Below are 22,395 nucleotides of genomic sequence, written 5' to 3' on the forward strand. Positions count from 1 at the left end.
CCTGGGCACGGACGTGGCACTGCTCGTCAGGCCATGCTGAGGCAGCATCCCACATAGCACAACTAGAAGGACCCACAACTAAAAATACACAGCTATGTACCAGGGGGCTTTGGGGAGAAGAAGAAGAAAAAAGGAAGAAAATAGGCAACAGATGTTCGCTCAGGTGCCAATCTTTTTTGTTGTTGGTGGTGGTGAGAAAGATCTTTAAAAAAAAAAAAAAGGAATGAGATTCTGACACATGCTACAACATGGACGAATCTTGGAAACATCATACTAAGTGAAAAAAGCCAGACACAAAAAGATATATATTGGGGCCGGCCCGGTGGCGCAGCGGTTAAGTGTGCACGTTCTGCTTCAGTAGCCCGGGGTTCGCCAGTTCGGATCCTGGGTGCGGACATGGCACCGCTTGGCAAGCCATGCTGTGGTAGGCGTCCCACATATAAAGTAGAGGAAGATGGGCACGGATGTTAGCTCAGGGCCAGTCTTCCTCAGCAAAAAGAGGAGGACCGGCAGTAGTTAGCTCAGGGCTAATCTTCCTCAAAAAAAAAAAATTTTAAGTATACAATAAAATATCGTTAACCACAGGCACAATGTTGTACAGCAGGTCTCCAGAACTCGTTCATCTCACATAATTGAAATTTTATGCCCATTGAACACCTCTCAATTTCCCCCTTGCCCCAGTCCCTGGAAACCACCCTTCTACTCTCTGCTTCCATGAATTTGGCTACATTAGATACCTCACATAAGAGGATTCATGTAATATTCATTTTTCTGTAACTGACTTATTTCCCTTAGCATAATGTCCTCAAGGTTCAGCCATGTTGTCACATTTAGCAGGATTTCCTTCTTTTTTTTTTTTTTTAAAGATTTTTATTTTTTTTCCTTTTTCTCCCCAAAGCCCCCCAGTACATAGTTGTATATTCTTCGTTGTGGGTCCTTCTAGTTGTGGCATGTGGGATGCCGCCCCAGCGTGGCTTGACGAGCAGTGCCATGTCCGCGCCCAGGATTCGAACCAATGAAACACTGGCCTGCAGTGGAGCGTGCGAACTTAACCACTCGGCCACAGGGCCAGGCCCAGGATTTCCTTCTTTTTTAAGACTGATTAATATCCCATTGTATGGATATACCACATTTTCTTTATCTATTCATCCATCAATGGGCATTTGTGTTGTTTCCACATCTTGGCTATTGTGAATAATGCTGCAATGAACATGGTGGGGCACATGTCTCTTGATTTCAACTCTTGGGGTTAAGTATCCAGAAGTGGGATTGCTGGATCATATGGGAGTCCTGCTTTTTAATTTTTTAAGGAACCTCCATCCCGTTTTCCACAGTGGTGGCACCATTTTACATTTCCATCAACAGAGTACAAAGGTTCCAATTTTTCCTCACCAACATTTATCTTTTGTCTTTTTGATAATAGCCATCCCAACAGGTATGAAGTGACATCTCATTGTGGTTTTGATCTGCATTTCCTTGATGATTAGTGATGCTGAGCACCCTTTCATGTACCTGTTGGCCATTGGTATGTCTTTGGAGAAATGTCTATTCAAGTCCTTTGCCCATTTTTGGATCTTTTTCTCTTTTTTTTTGCCACTGAGTCTTAAGAGTTCCTTATACATTTTGGATACTGATCCCTTATCAGATAGATGGTTTGCAAATATTTTTTCCCATTTGTAAGTTGCCTTTTCCCCATTGACGGTTTCCTTTGCTGTGCAGAAACTTTTTAGTTCCATACAGCTCTCCTTGTCTACTTTTGCTTTTGTTGCCAGTGGAGCTGTCTGTCTTCTTACTCATGTGTTTTAAGACTTCTTTGTGTATTTTGGATCACAGTCCTTTATCGGATGTCTCTTTTGCAAATGTTTTCTCCCAGTCTGTGGCTTGTCTCCTCATTCTCTTGATGGTAATGTGTTTTTAATTTCAGATTCCACTTTTTCATTGCTGGTATATAGGAAAGCAATTGACTTTTGCATATTAACCTTGTATCTTACAACCTTGTTATAAAGGCTTTTCAGTTCCAGGGTTTTTTTGTTTCTCTGTTTGTTTTTGTCAATTCTTTTGGGTTTTCTACATAGATAATCATGTCATCTGTGAGCAAAGTTTTATTTCTTCCTTCACAATCTATATACCTTTTATTTCCTTTTCTTGTCTTATTGCACTAGCCAAGACTCGCAGCACAATGTTAAAAAGCAGTGGTGAGAGGGGACATCCTTGCCTTGGTCCTGATCTTAGTGGGAAAGCTTTGTGTCTTACCATTAAATGTGATGTTAGCTATTGTTTTTTTAATAGCTGTTCTTTATCAAGTTGAGGAAGTTCCCCTCCATTCCTAGTTTTATATTATAAAAACTCCTGAGAGTTTTTATAATGAACGAATGTTGGATTTTGACGTCACTGTAGTTCTTATGAACATTAAAAGGATAATAAAGGAATATTATGAATAACTGTATGGTCACAAATTTAATAACCTAGATTAAGGGGATCTATTCCTTGAAAGACACAATCTGCCAAACTCACACAAGAAGAAATACACAATGTGAACAGGCCTATATCTATTAAACAAATTCAATCAATAATTAATAACCTTCCAAAACAGAGAGCACAAAGCCCAGATGAGTTCACTGGTGACTTCTACCGAACATTTAAGGAACAAATTATACTTACTCTCTACAATCTCCTTCAGAGATTGCTTCAGAGGATAGAAGCAGAGAGAATTCTTCCTAACTCGCTCTATGAGGTTAGAATTATCCTAATACCAAAACCAGACAAAGACATTACAAGAAAAGAAAACTACAGACAAATATCTCTCATGAACATAGATGCAAAAATCCTCAAGAAAATGTTAGCAAATTGAATCCATTAACATATAAAAAGAATTATACACCACAACCAAGTGGGATTTATCCCAGGTATGCAAGGATGGTTCAATATTCAAAAATTAATTAATGTAATCCATCACATCAACAATACATCATCACATCAACAGCTAAAGTAGAAAATCACTTCATCATATCAATAGTTGCAGAAAAAGCACTTGAACAGAGATGTGAAGTACCTCACTCAAGCTCACACAGCCAACAACTGGTTGAGAAAATGGGCTATTGGGAAAGCACACTACTGGCACAAAAATCACAGATGACAATCCTCAGAAAAAGAGACCCAAAACAGACCCTGGTATATATAAGAATTTGATTTTAAAAATAAATATGGCACCAAAAGTCTGTGGGGAATGGACGGTTTGCTCAGTGAACAAACTGGGGCAACTATTTAACAGTTTTGACAAACATTAAGTTCTAGTTTTCCCTGAACCAAACACAAAATAAAAACCCCCAAAAGATTCACGAGTTAAATACATAAATTCCATTCCTATGTAAATGCACACGAACATATAAGAAAATACAGACAAATATCTGATCTTGAGAGAACATTCTAAGCCAAAAGGATGTATAAACATATTTGATATATATATATTTTTAAAGATTTTATTTTTTCCTCTTTCTCCCCAAAGCCCCCCGGTACACAGTTGTGTATTCTTCGCTGTGGGTCCCTCTAGTTGTGGCACGTGGGACGCTGCCCCGGTGTGGCCCGATGAGCAGCGCCATGTCCGCGTCCAGGACTCGAGCCAACGAAACACTGGGCCGCCTGCAGCGGAGCGCGCGAAGTTAACCACTCAGCCACGGGGCCAGCCCCCATATTTGATATTTTTAAATTTTTATTTTTATTCTTCTCCCCAAAGCCCCCCAGTACATAGCTGTATGTCCTAGCTGTGAGTGCCTCTGGTTGTGTGACATTTTTAAATTCTGTATGTTAAAAATAATAAAGCAAAAATGTGAAAATCAAACTAGAAACAAACTTGCAATAAATATACCAAGGGGTTAATACTGTACTCTATAAAAAGCACTTACAAATTAATAAGATAAAAACTAAAGCTGCAATAGAAAATAATTGACCATAGAGAAGAATGATTTCCAGAAGAAATATGCTTATTTGATACACATGTGCAAACACGTTTTGCCTTACCAGTATTTAGAGGAATCCACATATAAGCAACTCTGAAATGCCACATCTCATCCTTTAAATCAACAAATACCCCTTAAAAAATTATAATACTCAGACATGGCCATGGTCTAGTGAAATAGGAACTCAGATACTGCAGGTAGAAATAAAAATGAGTACAATCTACAAATGACTAGAGCCTTAAAAGAGTATTTTAAAAGTTCATATACTTCCAGTCAACAATTTCACATTTGGGAGTATATTCTGAGGAAATAGATATGTAGAAAAATATTTGTGTGCAAAAAGTGAACTTTTTATAAGGAAAGTAAAATCTGGAAACTATATGAACATCTAGCAATAGACAATTAACTAAATTGTGGTAACTCAATGAAATGGAATATTTTGAAGCCATTAAAATATTTTTCTCCAGGGGCCGGCCCCGTGGCCAAGTGATTAAGTTCATGTGCTCCGCTTCGGTGGCCCAGGGTTTCGCCAGTTCGGATCCTGGGCGCGGACATGGCACTGCTCATCAGGCTGTCCCACATGCCACAACTACAAGGACCCACAACTAAAATATACAACTATGTACTGGGGGGATTTGGGGAGAAAAAGCAATAAAAAAAATTCTTTTTCCTCCAAAGACTGTATAATGGCATATGAATACGTTTACAATTAATTAAGTAAAAAAGAAAGATATAAAGTATAAAGATATTCCGATTAGGTAGGAAAAAAGATGTATGTGCATATAAAAGGCTTGAGAGGGGCTGGCCCCGTGGCCGAGTGGTTAAGTCTGTGCGCTCCGCTGCAGGCGGCCCAGTGTTTCGTTGGTTCGAATCCTGGGTGCGGACATGGCACTGCTCATCAAGCCACGCTGAGGCGGCATCCCACATGCCACAACTAGAAGGACCCACAACGAAGAATATACAACTATATACTGGGGGGCTTTGGGGAGAAAAAGGAAAAAATAAAATCTTTAAAAAAAAAAAAAAAAAAAGGCTTGAGAGTAAATATTGAAATATTAACGGTGATAAACAATTTATTCTCAATGATAAACAAGAATTATTTCTATAATCAGAAAAAGAAGGCTGCTTGAGGTTGAAAAAACTTATGTCTCCCCAAAGACAGTGAGGGGCAGAGTTGGGGGGCAGCGTAGAGCATAAGTCAAAGGTGTGAATAACGATCAGTGGGCCAGCCCGTGTTGTCTGCTCAGAGAGGAACCCAGAAAGCAATAGCGACAATTTTAGGGAACAGAAAGCAGGTTTGATCAGCCAAGGACGAACTGAGAGAAGAGCTGTGAGCTCAGTGCTGGTCTGAGCCCTTGAAACAAATCCTACATGGGGGCCTTCCTGGGGAGATGGTGTCGCGGTGGGGGAGGGCCTCAGGGAGCCCAGAGCTGAGACCTTGGCCGGTCCAGTCGTGGGTGCCGCGTCCAGCACCTCGGACAGGGGCCACCCTCGGATCAAGGCACATCCTCATGCTTCCCGGGCCAGCCGACAGCCGACAGCCGGGAAGGGTTTTAGGTCTGGAGTCGGGGCAGGAGAGGACCTGGTTCCCCCACCACGCTTGGCCCAGCCTAGACAGAAGCGAGGGGCTCCACTGCCCGCAGGGGAGGGGCGGGGAAAGAAGGGAAGAGCCGAGGGGACAGCAGGGGCACCATAAGGGGAAGCCGAGGCCAGAGCAGGTGAGAGGACAGAGTCCCTGAGCCACCAAACGCCCGGTCCTCTCCAGAGACGTCCCCTTTCCAAGCGCATCCCCGACCAGCTTCCACGCTCTCCCGAGCTTCCTTCGCCCCACAGCGCTCCGAGCCGGAACCTGGACCAGGACACCCCCTCAGTCCGCCCTCCCACAGGCCAGCTGCAGGTAGTTAGATGCAGCCCTCGCCCCAGGCGGCCCCTAAATCGCCGGCGTAACTCAAGTCTCTGGCCTGAACGTTGCGCAGCCGGGTGTGGGCGCCCCGGGCTGGCGGGCGCGCTCCTTCCTCCGCTCTCGCGCTCGGTCGGGCGCCCCGCTGCGCTTCTCCTACTTGAGCTTAGCCGACTGGGCATCCTGGAGAAGGCGGTTTCCTTCACCTCCTCTGTGTCCCCATTCCCCGCCCCCCCTCCAACTCCCACCTACTAACCCGGTTAACTCTCCATCATCCACTGGTCAGAGTGGGCAAAACAAAAACCTCGGGGAATTTAAATCATGTCGCCTTTGCTGGCGAGGGCACATCTGACTACAGTAGATTTACTTTCCTATTTATATTTGGTTTAGCGATGAATAAGAGAATTCCTCTGCGTTTCTCAGAAGATGCTTCAAGAGGGAATAAGATCTAATACCGGGGGGCTGGCCCAGTGGCGCAGCGGTTAAGTTTGCACGTTCCGCTTCTCGGTGGTCCCGGGTTCGCCGGCCCGGATCCCGGGTGCAGACATGGCACCGCTTGGCAAAAGCCATGCTGTGGTAGGCGTCCCACATATAAAGTGGAGGAAGATGGGCATGGATGTTAGTTCAGGGCCAGCCTTCCTCAGCAAAAAGAGGAGGATTGGCAGCAGATGTTAGCTCAGGGCTAATCTTCCTCAAAAAAAAAAAAAAAAAAAGAGCTAATACTGGAATTACCACATCAATGTTAACTGTCAAGTTGTCTTAACTCCTTTAAACAACCCTAGGAGTTTGGCATTATCACTACCATCCTCACTTTACAAATGAGGACACTGAGGCACAGAGCACTGACGGCCCACAGCTGGTAAGTGGCAGAGCCTGGTTTTGAACCCAGGAGTCTGTCTTCAGAGTCCATGCCCCTAACCATAACACTATACTGCCTCATTCACAATCTAATGATTCCCATTTACTGAGCCCCTCCCATGGGCCAAGGGCTTTACACATATCCTTTCCCTATATTGTCACATCTCAATGTGATAAATGCTATCATTTGGGGTTTGCAGATGAAAAGATATAACCTGGCCAGAGCCACCACCGTGGATAGATTCCCGGGCCCATAACCCCTGCTGGCTCCCGTGTGGGATCCTGACTTTCCCATGAATCCTTGCTGTAGAGAATGGCACAGGTGAATCAAAGCTGAAACTCCTCCACATTCACATAAAACTTAAAAATAATCTAAAAGGTTTCACTTCTGCTTCTTCTGTCCCTAAGTCCCTGGGGGGCACGATGGACAAAGTCGCTCCTCTTGGGCTCTCCAGCCGCAGCCCAATCCAGTGGAGCACTGGAATGGGAGTCTGGACCCACAGTTTCCAGTCCCAGGCCTGCCTATAATTTGCAGGGCGGCCTAGGGCAAACTTTCCTGCTCCTCGTTGGGCCTCAGGCTCCCCATTTGTGAAGGGGGTCGGGCCTGTGAGGTCGTGTACAGCCTCCTGTCTCTCCCTCCCCCCTCCCGTGGCCATCTTCTCTGACGTCGTGGGCCGCCTGCACACCGCTGCAGCTGGCGCAGACGCTCAACAACCTGTGGGCCTGAGGGCGGGACCTGAGCCTGAGCGCGGGTCAGGGGCCGGGCTAGGGGACTGGGTGGGGATGAAGCTCGGTTCGGAGGCGGGGCTGAAGGCGGGGCCCGGGGCCCGGGCTGGGCTGGGGACCAAAGCCTCAGCAGCACCTCCTGCCTGCTCTGTCCTCTCGCAGGTGGAGACGATAGGGGATGCGTACACGTCGGTGAGCGGGCTGCCTGAGCGAACCCGGGAAAGACCTGCCGACAAGATCACCAGGACCTGGATCAGGACCTGGACCTGGTGGCCGCCGTGTCCCACAGGCCACGCGAGAGGCTGGAGCTGACGGCGGGCATCCACACCCGTGGGGCGGAGGGCGAGGGCCTGGGGCGCGAGGTGGGGAACGCTGGCAGGCGGCTTTCCTGACAGTGTAAGAGACATTGGTGCCAACACTCCCCGAGGTGCTCGGAGGTCTGGGGCCCTTCGCTCGGACCCCAGCCAGCCCGCCTCACATCCCGGCTCGGACCGCGCGGCCCTGCCTCCTTCCCGCGGGCCCGCACCTGCCCCGCACCTGCCCGCACCTGCCCCGCAGCCGCCGCGCCTCGCTCCTCCCCGCCTCCGGCTGCTCCTGCGGTCCTTAGATTTCAGCGGTGGAAGAACCACTTTAAGTCACGTGCTATGGACCCCCGGGAAGTTTATTTCTCCTCTGAGCCGCAGTCTGCTCTTCTGGGATAAAAATGCCCGATCCACAGGTCTGATGTTGAGATTAGATGAGAAAAGTCGTCCAAAGCTCCCAGCAGAGTCTCAGGCAGAGCAGACCCTCAGTCCACGGCAGGGGTGCCCACGGCTCCCCGGGTCGTTCTCTGGCTTGACCTGCCCACTCCCACCCACCACTCGCTTGCCCCCCAGCTCTCCCCCCTGCCCTAAGCTGCGTGGCCCTGTCTTCCTCTCCCGGGAGACAGAACTTAAACACAAGCAGGCAGTCTCCATCCGCCTTCTCACCCGCTCTGCCTATTCTGATCTGCGCTGCCGCTACTGCCAGAAAAATCTCTCCTGAGACCCCTTTTGCCCCCGGGGGCTTCCACATGCGCACCCAGCAAACCCCAGCCTTCTCCTCCATCCGGCCTCTTCACTGCGAATGTGTGGCACCATGTGTCCTTCCCCAAACCAGCCTGCTCCAGGTCCTGCCTGCTCCCTCTGCTCTCCCCTCTCATAATGCCCCTCCTGTGCCTCTCTCATATTTAAATTCCACCCTTCCCCTGAAGCTCAGCTCAATGCCTCCTCCTCCAGGAAGCCTTCCTTGGCGCTGCAGCTGAGGTGGTCTTTTTCATGAACCGTGTTTGGCGTGGAGCATCAGCTCAACCACAAGCCACACCTGCACGAAAGACGGTGCCTGTGAGATTGCATTTCAAGGGGAAATCAAGGTCAAGGTGAGGGTTTGCTGTGGGCAAAAAGCAAGACCTACGTTGACTGTGGGGTCCTTATCTTTGATAGAGAATTCTGCTGGAAGGTTCTAGAAGCATTTGGGGGTCATTTGAAGGGTACACCCTCATACTTTGACTTCTTCCTTGGTTTTCTTACCCCAGGGGTTGGAGCTAATTCTTTTTCAGAAGGGAGTTGTCAAGCTGTCGCCTCGCTCTGCTGTTCCACAGTCCTCTGTAACCTGTGGAGTATGTCGTGGGATCCCAGTGGAACCTCCATTTCTATCAACGCCCTCCAGCCGGCACCACCAGGGGCACAGCCGGGTTGAACAGGCTGGGTTTCCTCCTCGCTGCAGAGGATGAGAAAGCACCCCATGGGGACAGGGGCGTTTCAGTAGGAGAGTGTAGAAAAGACTTAGAGGACTCAGGCTTAACTTGGGTGGTTTGGGGGAAAGTCTAAGGAAGTGGGGCTTTGCTCTGGGTTGGGTGCTGTCAGAGAGCAGGGACGATTCAATGATTCCGTATCTCAACACATTTTCTCTGTAGGGAGGGAGACCGAAGCGAGGCCAAAGCTATAACTGGTGAAGAAATAGCAGTCACTCATGAGCTAGGAGAGGGGATGTTTGTATTTGCGGCTTGGACAATATTCCTGCTTTGTCTGTGTTCAGACATGATTACAGGGGATCTTTTTGGTGTTGAGCCACGTGGTCACAGAGTGGCCTTGTCTGACGCTGATGTTCCATGACATTATGTTCAACAGGAGAGCACCAGAGCCCAGCCGTGAGTGCCCAGTCAGCTCCTGAAGGTCGGGGGCCGCATTTCTCTTTCTCAGCCATGATTCCTTCTCTTGTCATCCACCCTGGTTGGCTCAGCCTATGTGCCTACAAAACCCAGCCAGGGCAGCCCAGAAAACTAGGTTGGATTAATAACACAAGACAAGAACAGTTGGGATGGACAGTTGGCTGCACACATAGTAACAGGTTACCCAGACGAATCTAGAAGACTCTGGGATCATTTGTGGCCCTGGATCATCCATGCCATCCCTTCCCGTGCTTGGTGGGGACCTCTGAGAGGCCGCTGTGGGTCATTCATTGGTTCCATGAATGTTTCCTGAGCGTCTGCCCTGTTCTGATCCATGAGGTACCCCAGGGAGTGGGAGACGTGGTCTTGCCCCCAGGAAGCAGTCCGATGCTTCTCCTCCCAGAAGCTGACGGAATGGGCAGTCACTGAGTCGGTCAGTGTGGCCTTTGTCCCCCCTCTCAGGGCATAGGGAAGATGAAAACGTACTGGCTCCTTGGGAACAACCAATACGGCGTCCAGGATGACAGCCTCATGTCACTGGAGGCCAGCCCAAGCCCAGATTCAAGCCCCTCAGGCCCACCCAGCCCCTGGTCAGCAGGTAAGGAGAGGAGGCAGGGGGATCAGGAGGGAGAGGGGCTGGAAGCAACTGCCGCCAAGAAAGGGGCAGAGAGTGGGAGGAACGGAAGCTCCTTTGGACATTAGAGTGCAGAGGGTGCCAATGTCACTACAAGACATACTCTGACCCTGGGCTTGGAGAAGAAAGTGGGGAGGAGAAGGTGGGCACCATTTATAGGTACCATGGTTCTACCAAATAGTAATGGAAACCCAGTTCAAGCTGGGCTTAAGCATAATGGGGGATTTATTGGCTCATGTTAATGAGAAGTGTTACATGGGTTCAGGTATAGCTGGATCCAGGGGTTCAAGTGCTGTCATTAGGATTCTGCATCTCTCCGTCCCCTGGATACGCTTCCATTGTGAGGGCTTCCTGTGCATGTGGCTTACTCCATGAGGGAGAAAAATGGCTTCCTGAGAGCCTTTGATCCCATTTCATCCCAGTGGACAGAGGCTGTCTCTTGCCCAGGCGTCTCAGCAAAAGTTCCATCTCTGTGGCCTGGCCTGGAAAGAAGGTGTTTCCTTCCTGGAAAGAAGGTGTCAGAGTGGTTAGCATCACCCAAACCGTAGAGACAGGAGTGGGGGGGGGGAGGTCTCCTGGAAGGAAAAGTGAAGCATACTTGTTAAAATGGATGGTGGACAAGAAAAACATGGTGGCTACGGCTGTGAGAGATGGAGAGTCTCTAGGTACCTGTCCGCTTCAGGTCGATTCTGTGATTACCTTATTTGCGTGTCCCACAGGAATCCTGACCTCAGGCACAAATGTGTCCGTGTGAGTTCGCTTGCTCATCCCCTTGTGCCAAGTGAGAGTTACAAGCAGCCTACATACGACTCTATCCCAGCGCGTCTCTGACTTTCACGCCCACCTCCTTCCTGGACCGGATGTGGTCTGCCTGGAATGAGCTCCTGGAGTTCCCTGTGTCTCTGTGGCAACGTCTCCTGTTTAATCCTAGGGTAATGTGTCTCCCCTGTGTGACTAAGGGATTCGGTGTGTCCTGAGCCCCCCTGAGTCACCAGCGTCCGTTATTGTGTCTGCCTGGTATGGAATTCCATAAACAATGGGATTTAATATGATTTTTATGGTTAATTCCAATGCAGTATTTTCAGAACATCAGGATCAGCGTTGAGCGTCTGCACAGAGTTAATTTCCGTAATGGGACAACTCCTAGATTTTACTCCCTAGAGTGTGAGCTGTGCCAAGGCAGGGATTTTAGGTTTGTTTGTTTGCTGATACGTCCCAAGTGCCTAGAACAGTGCCTGTTCTAATAGAGCTCACAATAAGTGCTCAAAAAATGTTTTTCCAACGTATGAGTCTACTGCCTGTTAGCGGTTTATTTTCTCAGAAATAGAGATAATGTCCTCATATTTTAAAATATCTCCTCTTTCAAATCTCATGACCTGTTGGATCAAGTCAGCTAAGCTTGACACTAATTCACTATGACTTTTCTTCAATACTAATTAATATTATCAGGCTTGAGTTATTGCCCAAGTAGTACCTCTTGCCTACTCTGGGGATGGACTTTTTCGTCCACAAATGTTTGAATTTTGATATGTGGCCCTTCCTCTTGAGAAACAATGTTGGTAGGGAAATGAGTGTACACTGGTGTCTTGGTTTTGCCGTATAGACAAGTATGAATTGTGTGAACCATGGCAAGTCCTTCCTACTTCCCCACCGTTGGCCAACCAGTAGCTTTGTCCATTTCTCACCACAGAGACTAAATTCTTCACTGATGGGGGTCAAAATTTCTTCCCAGGTGTTGGTTCACCTGGTCCTTGATAGTAACCATGGAACCCTTTGGAGAGCCCTGGGATGTGACAGAATGGTTGTTGAGAATGGCCTTTGTTGCCTTAGTTGATTGGGTAAAGGACTCAGAGAATACTGGTTGAATTGATATGGACTCCTCTCAGCAGTGGCAGTCACAGCCTCTCTAAAGATCTGAAGCTACAGGAAGAGGACCTCAGAAAAGTCCCTGCTCTTCAGACAAGACACAAAGTGAGCCTAGAGCAGGAGGTACAAACCCATGTGACCTGAGAGGACAAAGACTGAACTGGAGCGAGTGGGTCCCCCTGCGGGAAGCATTGGCAGCTCTCTGCAGCTGTTTGAGACCATGCAGAAAGAGGGACCCAGGGCTGCCAGAGAAGCCAGGGATCTAGAATCTTACATAAAATTTCCAGATTTTTAAGTGTTGAGAATTAATTTAAAACTAAAAAACAGGATCAGACTGCCAATTTGTCATCTCTGGCATAACTGGGTGATGATAATGACACTAGCTAGCGTTTAGATGTCCTTGCCATAAGCCAGGTGCTGAGGAATGCTTTGTGATCCTTTACTCCCCTGACAACCTTATGAGGTAGATGGAGAGCTGTCGTTCAATACATTTAATGTCAAACAATATAAAATACAAAACTGACAAACTGGAATCTAATCAGGCTTGCAGATCAGTGTCTAGTTTACAGGAAGTTTAGAGGATATTGGTACAAGTTAAATTTAGAGGGAGAAGTACCTACCATGAGGGAAAAAATCAGACAAATTTAGGATGAGGGACATTCCTTAGGACAACTGACCCAGTCCTTCAAAAATCAATCACACACACACACACACACACACACACACACACAAGGTGTCAGGGAGCAAGAGCTGTTCAGATTAAAAGGAACTAAACAACCATAATTACCAAACGCAATGTGAGGATCCTTTTTGGGTCTTGATTTGAACTAACCAGTGATAAGAAGCCATTTTGGAGGCAAGTGGGGAACTTTGAATATAGACTGACAGGCTTCTCATCAGAAACAACAGAGGCTAGAAGACAGTGGAATGACTGCCTTTAAGGTGCTGGGGAAAAAAACTGTTAATGCAGAATTCTGTATTCAGCTAAGATAGCCTTCAAATATGAGAGTGAAATAAAGACTATTTCAGACAGAAAGAAGAGTTGAGAAAATCTGTCTTCAGCAGAACTGCATGACCAGATATGCTGAAGGAAGTACTTTAATTTGAAAGGAAATGATGCAAAGGGGGAAACTGATGTCCATGAGGGCATGGAAGGCACCAGAAAGGGTAAATGCATGGCTAAAAGTAAAACTAACTTTTATTTTCTTAATGTTTTTAACAGGTAACTGTTTAAAGCACAAATAATTATTTCATATTTGGGAGTTTATAACCTAGGTGGAAGTGAAATATATAACATTCATAGCACCAAGAAGGAGGTTAAATGGAATTATGCTGTTTTAATGTATTTACCTTTTACCTGAAGTGGTAAAATATTAATCCTAGGTCTGGAAACTTAACAGTGTATATTATAATCTCTAGAGCAGTATAAAAAGGCATAGCTAAAAAATGAATAAAGGCAACAAAATGGAATATAAAGTTATTCAGTTAGCCTAAAAGAAGTCAGGAAAGGAGTAACAAAGAGGAAGAAGAATAAATAGAAAATAGGAAGATGATAGACACACCCAACCGTATCAATAATTACACTAAATGTAAATGAACGAAATCTTCTAATTAAAGGCCAGAGGTTATCCAGTAGGGTCAAAACAACAAGACTCAACCATGTGCTGCTACTAGCCACACACTTTAATATAAAGACACAAATAGGTTGGCACTAAGAATGGAAAATCATATACCACATCCTAGCAATCATTATAAAATTTGTGTGGTTATGTTAATATCAAACCATATAGGATTTAAGACAAGGAATGTTACCAGGGATAAATAAGGACATTTCATAATGATGAAAGGGAGATTTCATTGGAAAGACATACCAATCCTACGTGGTTATTCACCTAATAATGGACTTTCAAAATGCGATGAAGCAAAAACGGACAGACTAAAGGGAAAACACAAAAATCTTACAGAATATGTTGTTTGACCAGAAAAGAATTGAATTAGAAATAAAAACAAATGAGTCGTCTAGAAAAGCCCTATATGCTTGATAATTAAACAACACTCTTCTAAATAATCCACGGTCCAAAGGGGAAATCAAAAGAGAAATTAGGAGCTATTTTAAACTCAATGATAATAAAAAACGAATGCATCAAAAATTGTGAGATTCAGCTAAAGTAGTCCTTAGAAGGAAGTCTGCAGTTTTAAATGAAAGATTTAAAAATAAATATTCTGAGTTTCTACCTTGAGAAGCTAGAAAAAGAAGAGCAAATTAACCCCAAAGCAGGGATAAAAATGGATCATAAACCTAAACATAAAAGCTATAATCATAAAGCTTCTAAAAGAAAACATAAGAGAGTATCTTTGTAAGCTTGCAGGAGACAAAATTTAATTACAGAGAACAGCAAAAAGCATTACATATAATAGAAAATTGATAATTTGCATTCCAGCAACAGTAAAAACTGCTCATTAAATCAACGTAAATGAAAGCAAAAAAATGAAAAACAAGCTACAGACTGGGAGATAATATTCACAATATATACATCTGGCAAAAGGACTTGTATGCAGAATATACAAGCAAATCCTACAAATCCATTAATAAAAAGAGAACCCAAGAAAAAATGGGCAAAAACCTGAATGGACACTTCCCAAAAGAAGATATATGAATGCCCAGTAAGCACATAAAAAGTGCTTAACATAATTTCTCAGCAGGAAAATGGAAACTAAAACCACAACAAAAGACCACTCTCTAGAATAGCTAAAATTAAAAAGATTGAGTTCTGCAAATGTTGGTGAAGATGTGTGGCATTGGCTAAAGTAAAGCTGTTTATGTTAAAGCTCACCACAACCTACAGTAATTAAAACAGTGTGGTTTGGGTGCAAGGATAGATAAATAGACAAATGGAAAAAAGTAGAAAGTCCAGAAGTAGAGGCATGCATTTATAGTCACCTGGTGAACAACAACCACACGTGTTAGTCAACTACAGCATTTTTAAGTAGATGGTGCTGTCTCAACTGGATATCCAAATGGAGAAAAAGAACCTTGACACCTTACACCATATACACAGACCAATTCCGAGTAGATCATAGACCCAAATGTGAAAGATTAAGCAACACCTCTTCTAAAAGATAAACCAAGAGAGTATTTCTGATCTTGAGGGATTTCTTAAATAGGAGTCTAAAAACACTTTTCCATAAAGGGAAAGACTAATGAATGGGGTTACATTAAAATTAAGATCTGCTAAGACACCATTAAGAAAGTTAAAATGTAAGTCGCCAAGTGGGAAAAGATATTTGCAATACATATATGGGTCAAAGGATTTCTATCCAGAATATATAAAGAACTACCAATCAATAAGAAAATGGCAATCTACTAGAAAACTGGGCAAAACTTGAAAGGCATTTCACAAAAGAGGAGATGCGAATGGCTGATAAGCATGTGAAAAGTGGTCAGTATTATTAGTCGTCAGGGATATGCAAACTAAGACCACAATGAGATACCATTATGCACCCACCAGAGTGGATAAAATATTTAAAAATGACAATGCCAGGTGTTGGTGAGAATGTGGAGCGACTGGAACTCTCATACGCGGCAGGTGAGAGTGTCAATTGATGCAACCTCTTTGAAACCCTCTGTGAAAGCATCTACTGAAGCTGAACATGCACACACCCTATGATGCAGCAATTCCACTCCTAGGTGCATAACCAGAAAAATAAGTATGAGTATATATGTACCAAAACACATGGACAAGAATTTCCACGGCAGAATTATAACAGATAACAACCCAAACGTCCACCAACATTACAGTGGACAAATTGTGGCTCATTCCTACATATAAACAGCAACGAGGAAGGCAGAACCACAGTACGCACACACACACGACTATGTGGATGAATCTTACAAACTTGATCTCGAGAACAAGAAGGGTACAAAAGAGTACGTACTGAGTGACTCCATCTTATAAATTGCCCGAACAGGCAAAACTTATCACCGACGATAGAAGTCAGAACGGTGGTTACCCTTGGTGGGAACGTGAGGGGTATGAGGGAGGTTTTGGGTGGCTGAGAATGTTCTGTACCTCGATCTGTCTGGTTCACTGTAAAAATCCATCAAGCTGTACGCTTTGTGTCTGTTTCTATCAATAAGAACATTTTCTGTGTGTGTAACGCTTTAATGAAAGAAAAAGATTGGGTGAAACAAATATGGCAAAATGATGATGACGGATTTATGGGGGTTCTTATACTGTTTTCTCAACTTTTATGATGTTTGACATTTTTTATAATAAGAGAACACAATGTAACAACCATATGGCACTGTTGCCAGTCAGAATTGGCGCTGTGCCAGCTGGAGGACCAGGCGCACTGGGTAGGTGCTATCACGATCTCTGTATCACAGATGCAGAAAGTGGGGCTCAGAGAGGTTAAGTAACTTGCTCAAGATCACACTGCTGATGGGTGATGTCCAGGACAGGCAGTCTGGCCCCAGGGCTGCCAGCTTAACTACTCCATGATGCTTCTCCCTTTGTGGCCTACGCAGCAGAAGGTGGTCAGCAGGACTGGGTCCTGGGGACCGCTATCTGGACTGAGGGCTGTGGACGCTGATGTTCCCCTCTGAGTGGAGGCCTCCCTCCCACCCTCAGTGATCGGTCAGACTCAACGAGAGCCTGAGTGTAGTGTCCTGGGCATAAGATTTGGCAGAAAGGACATACTCAATAGATGTTAGCTGTGGGGCACGGCCCCAGATCTCCTCCTCTTTTCCTCCCTCCAGCTGAGCTGTCCACTTCTCCAGGGTTCCTGGGGCCAGTGTCACCCAGGCCGTCCTCAGCGCAGGCGGGTGGGTCGTTAGGCTGGGAGAGGGAACATAGGGGAGGTGTATAGTGGCAGCGGCCACAGGCTCCTGATGGTCATGATTGTTGTGAAAATTTTGGGCTGATCAGAAATAGAGATGACATGAGGCCGCAGCTGGCCTCTCTGATCGTTCTCTCTGAACTCAAACAGCCGGGACATTGTGCAGAAAATTGCCTTGTTCCGTGCTACAGCAATTAGCCAGCCTTCCTCCCAGCCTGGCTCTTGGCAGCGGACACGCCTTCATCCATTTGTCCATTCATCCTGTCATCCATCCATCCATCCATCCATCCATCCACCCATCCATCCTGTCATCCAACCATCCATCTATCCATCCATCCATCCATCCATCCTGTCATCCATCCACCCATCCATCCTGTCATCCATCCGTCCATCTATCCATCCATCCATCCATCCATCCATCCTGCTTTGAGCCTTCCAGCTGCAACTTTCTAAGGTTCTGGCAGGAAGAATACCCACGCCTTTTGTAGGGTCAAGTTTAGGAGCTAACCTCCTGAGAGGCAGCCTGGCCTGTGCCCCTGCCCTCCGTTGTCTCAGCCCCACCCTTTCCTGTGGCCGGGGATGACTTACTCTGGGGATGCAGGGTCCACTGGAAATGCTCCTACTGTGTGTCCAGCAGGTGGCAGTGAAGGCTTTCTCTTCACCTGGATGACACTGCCGGCTCTCTCCTCGCTGGCCAGACTGAGAATACAGAGCAGCGGCTCAGCCTGAGGCTAGCAGGCGAGGCAAGGGAACTCTTGCAGGAGATCCTGGTCCCTGTGTTGGCACTCTTAGACTGTGAAGGAGGGCTCGTCCCCCTCCTGTCTGGGATCAGCTGCATAGTGATCAGAGCCAACCTTACGCTGTCTTCCCTGAGAGTTGTGCCTGGTGCACTGAAAAGGGCATAGACCTTGCAGTCACACAGACCTCAGTTCAAATCCCAGCTCTGCCTATTGAGGGCTGTGTGACCTTGGGCAAGTTGCTTTATCTCTCTGAGCCTGTTGGCTCACCAGTAAAATGGGGTAATGATGCCTAATGCCCAGGTTAGCATTGAGTTAGCATGTAAAAGCACCAAGTCGTAATAGGTGGCCAGCGAGTGTTGGTTCCCTCCCCATCCCCAGGCCTGGTGTGGGCGACCTGTCAGCAGCCAGAGCCCAGCATGGGGCTGTATTTCTGACTCCCTCTGTACCATTCCCTGAGTAAGAACAGAATTGGGCTCCTGGTAAGACAGAACTGAGGGGACCGGGCAAGGAAAGACCCAGAAACTCCTTCCTCCAGCCCAGTAACAGCCACACTGGTGTCCACCCCGTGGGGCACTTGGGGACATTGCCCGATTTTCCAGTGTCTCCTGCTTCTTTCACAACAGGGCTGCAGGGAAAGTTCCACTTGACTTCAGAAATAATTGCTTTTCTAGAAAAAGGCTGGCAAGGCAGACATCATAATATTCATAAGTTAAAACATATAAAAGATCTGAGATTTTAAACAAACAACAAAACCCAGTCCTGGAGGTGGGAGGGGGCTTCAGTTTAGTTCCGTTGGAAAGGCCGGGTCTAGACAGCCCCACCGGCAAACAGGTGGGTGGTTGGGGCATCAGTTTCTGAGCAGGGCCGGCAGAACATCCCGGGCTGGCCGGAGCCTCCAGCGGGGAAAGAGACTGGACCCGAGACAGGACCCGCACCCCAGAAGCAGCCATTAAGCCAGGGGAGGGGTGGGCAGCAGGCCCCAGAGTTAAGTCAGGGGGGGCACTAAGCAGGTGCTTCCAAGGTGTGTGTGTGTCCTGGGCGTTCAGAGGCTGGAGCCTCCTGCATTGGTGGGTTGAACTGGTGGTGGAGGGGTGTCTTTGGTCCTAAGTGGCTTCCCTTGGGTCTCCTTTAGGGCACGAGGAATGCTGGATAGTCTCAAAGGGAGGGTCCTCGGCAGCCCAGTTCGCTCCTGTCCTGGAGGCATCTGGGCTGCCCTTCCCCCGCCGGGGATCTCCGATCTCAGGGCTGTGGACTCCCAAGGGTCAGGCAAGCCCCAGTGATGCGAAGACCTTCTGGAGGGTGAGGAGCCCGACAGGTGAGACACAGGAAGCCCTCGGCTGGGGAGGGTGCCTTGGAGGTGGGGCAGGTCTCAGCCTGGGGCTCCTGAGATTGACACTGGAATCTGTCCATCAGCGACGCCCTGGCCATCACCTGACCTTTCTTTTTGGCATTCCACCAGCCAGGCCTGCGGAGGGTGGGGGCTGTCTCGGGAGCTGCAAAAATCTTCATGTCACATGCCCCATCAGCACCTCAGCAACCTTATCTCCACCCTTAGCTTTTCTCAGGGTGCTGAGAGCAGGGAGCTGGGAGTTCAGGTACCAGGGTGGGGTCGGCTCTCCCGGTGCAAAACTGCAGACAGTGGCTCCCATTCCTGCAGGCAGCCCCACCCCTTCCCTCACCACACAGCCTCGCCGTGGCTGAGCGGAAGGAGCACCCCTTCGGAATCAGAGGGACCTGAGTTGAAGTCCCTTCTCTGCCTCTGCTGTGTGACACTTGCAAAGTACTCCACGCATCTGGGCCTCAGTTTTCCTAATCTGTAGGATGAACACAGCAGACCTGCCTAGTCTGCTCACAGGGTCAGGGTGACAATTCTACAAGACAACGTGCTTTGTAAAAAAGAAAAGCATCATCTCACAGCAGATGCTGTCCCCTAGCCCTCTCCACAGCTGGGTACCTCCTGCAGACGCGTTTTGTTAAAAATTTTTAACAGCAAAAGAAATATTTTACAAATTTTGACCAAGAATAAAAAATCAGACTTCTACAGAAGATTTCGAATTGACTTGTGCATCTGACAATACCGGTACGTTGCCCCCAGACGGCACTCAGACCCGCTGAGCTGCTCCCTTCAGACAAGGTCCCCAGGTCCCCACAGCCCTCCGCATGCCCTGCGACGTCCCCATACCTGGGCCCAAGGTCAGATGCTGTTTGTCACCTGGTTGCTTCGCCCCTTGCACTACTTACCTGGCGCCTCTGAGGGGTTGAGTTTGCAGCCCCGGTGTCACCCACATGGGAAGTGCAGTGTTAGCTTCAGTCCCTCTGGTCATTTCAAGGCTTGGCACCCCTTCCGGCCGTGGAAAAGTCCCCCTCTTCTTCCGCTGCTCCCTCTAGCCTGGCGCCTGTGCCCACCCTCCTGCCACCAAGCACCGACTCTGGCGGTGGCAGCGACCAGGAAGGTGGCCAGTCTCCAGCTCCTTTCAGAAGAGTGGCTCTTTATCCACTCAGATGATAAATTGCATTTTCCTGTCCTGACAGTCAAAGGCTCGGATGAACCTAGACAGTTTGGGGCCTTGGAGGAGCTGCCCGAGACCCCGATGCTCTTCCCTGGCCGTCTGACTGAGTGCACTGCCGGGTCCCATCCACCCTGTCTGTACCTTCCCTCCCCCAACCCTGGCACCGACAAGCGTGGGCAGCGTGATCCGACCCCCGGGTTGTAGGCCAGGAGACCATCACAGGAGCCAGGCCCCAGGGCCCCAGGAGGGAGCTCCCGCCACGCACAATCCCTCTGGGGAGCCCCTGGATGTGGGGTTTGGGCTCTGATTGCAGCAGGAGGAGGCCCAGGAGGGCCCACTCTACCTTTTCCCCTTTGTGACATGTCCATCTCCCAGCAGGACTATGAGTCCCGATGGGCAGTGTCCCTGGGGGCCTCCTGAATCTGCTTCCCAGCCACCAATCACTGGGCCTGCTGGTGGCCCCTTTAGAAAGGTTTTCTGCCGCTGAGCACAGGGCCGGTGAGGGAAAGGGCTGCTGGCCAAGCCTTTCCAGGCCGGGATGTACACGCCTGGCTGTTTCCTGGGATCACCTTCTTTGTCTGGGTGTAGGACAACACACGACTGTCTCAGACACATCACTTCTCACGGGAGCCACACCCTCCTTCCAGGAATGCCACCTACATCCTAGGACTTTGGAGCTGGGTGTCTTCATCCACCACTAGTGTTCTGTGTAACCTCAGGCAAGTGGGACAACCCCTCTGGCCTGCTTACTTACGAGGTCTAGAAGAATCTGAAATGGAGTACTCCAAAGAAGGGACTGGACAGAGGCCGTGGAGAGAGGGCTGCATGAGGATCGTGGGCAACCCCATGCGGACAGCGAAGCAGAGACTGCGGGTCAAATTTCCTGAGTTCACATCCCAGTTCCACCCCTTGGTGACTCCACAACCTGGGGGAACAATAAAGTTCTCATCTCAGAGGATGCCTGCGAGGAGTAAATGAAGTTGTGCGCGAGAAGCTCCTGGCACCGTGGTCAATGCTCAGAGAAGCTTAGCAATTGTTATTATCAATACCACAATGAGACAGAACCTGCAAAATGGAACACAGCGGCTGCCCTGGGGCACGGTGTCAGCCGACCCAGGATTCCTATAGTAGAGGCTGGGCTTAGGCGGGCCGGATGTCCAGTGGGGTGGGGACCTGGATGAGAGTCACAGGCGTATGTGCCGCCCTGAGCTGGCAGACGACATGGGGGAGGCGGGATGAGCTCCGGCGGCTGCTGTTGCTATGGGACCCCGGCCTGGTGGGTCATGCGCTGCCCTCTCCCAAGCTGAGTCCTCTGGGTCTGGTCACACGGAACACGCGGCAGGGACACGGGTCCCTCCACCGAAACCCATACAAGGATGTGGGCCTGTGCTCACCAGCTCGGATCATGGGGACGCAGGGGGTTCACCTTCTCCAAGGAAGGGGCAGGGACAAGAGGGAAAACAGGGAGCTATTTTGAGAAGGTGTCGAAGGCTGGGACACTAAAATTAGACCTTTCGTTCCTAAAAAGACATTGGCGCCAACCAAGGCCTGGAGAGGGGCTCTTCAGCGTGGAATGTGGCCCCAGGCCGGGCTCCCGCGGGCCTGGGCAGTGAGGTCAGCCTGCAGGACCAATGGGACTGCCCAGTAGCTGGTGGTCACAGGCCCCTCTCCAACCGGCCCCGCCCATGAAATTCTGGAGCTGGTTCCAGTGCTTCCTGCCTGCGCCAGGCAAGCGGGAAGGCGAGGGCCGGAGCTGCCCATTCCCGGTGCCGCCTGACCTTCCCGCTGCATTTGGCCTTTTTTGACTGTCCCTTTCTCTCCTGTGCTTTCTGCCCCATTCCGGGGTGTGCGCCCAAAAGGAGGGGGATGCTCAGAAGCAGTGGCCATCTTGGATCCTGGAGCTCCCTGGGCCGGGCTGCAAATGTGAGCCAGTGAGGGGCCAGCTGTCCCAGCCCAGAAGTCCCCCCAAGGTCCAGCCTGCCTGCCTCTCTGCCCATGCTCCAGCCACACACTGTTCTCCAACATGCCAATTTCTTTGGCCAAGGCCTACCCACCTGCTGCCCTCTCCTCCTTGCTCAGCTGAGCCCCACTCACTCAGCGTCAACGTCACTTCCTCAGAATGGCCTGCCCAGGCCAACCTCAGGCCAATTCTCCTTCTCCCTGTGTCCATAGGACCCT

General features: G+C 48.4%; 1 long non-coding RNA gene across 2 annotated transcripts; it reads right to left on the reverse strand.

Annotated features, from left to right (window-relative positions):
* Positions 1–10,469: 10,469 nt before the first annotated feature.
* LOC106836706 (uncharacterized) lies at positions 10,470–21,612 on the reverse strand. 2 transcript variants are annotated; one of them, XR_011503631.1, is made up of 5 exons: positions 21,283–21,612; positions 20,972–21,142; positions 17,556–17,666; positions 16,829–16,966; positions 10,470–10,766 (listed from the first exon to the last, which is right to left on the reverse strand). It is a non-coding gene; the product is annotated as an uncharacterized lncRNA (long non-coding RNA). The 2 variants fall into 2 exon arrangements; XR_001399432.3 differs by lacking the exons at positions 16,829–16,966; positions 17,556–17,666 and having other exon boundaries at positions 21,283–21,595.
* Between the last annotated feature and the right edge of the window lie 783 nt (positions 21,613–22,395).

Source organism: Equus asinus, chromosome 5, assembly GCF_041296235.1.
Source record: "Equus asinus isolate D_3611 breed Donkey chromosome 5, EquAss-T2T_v2, whole genome shotgun sequence".
Lineage (NCBI taxonomy): Eukaryota > Metazoa > Chordata > Mammalia > Perissodactyla > Equidae > Equus > Equus asinus.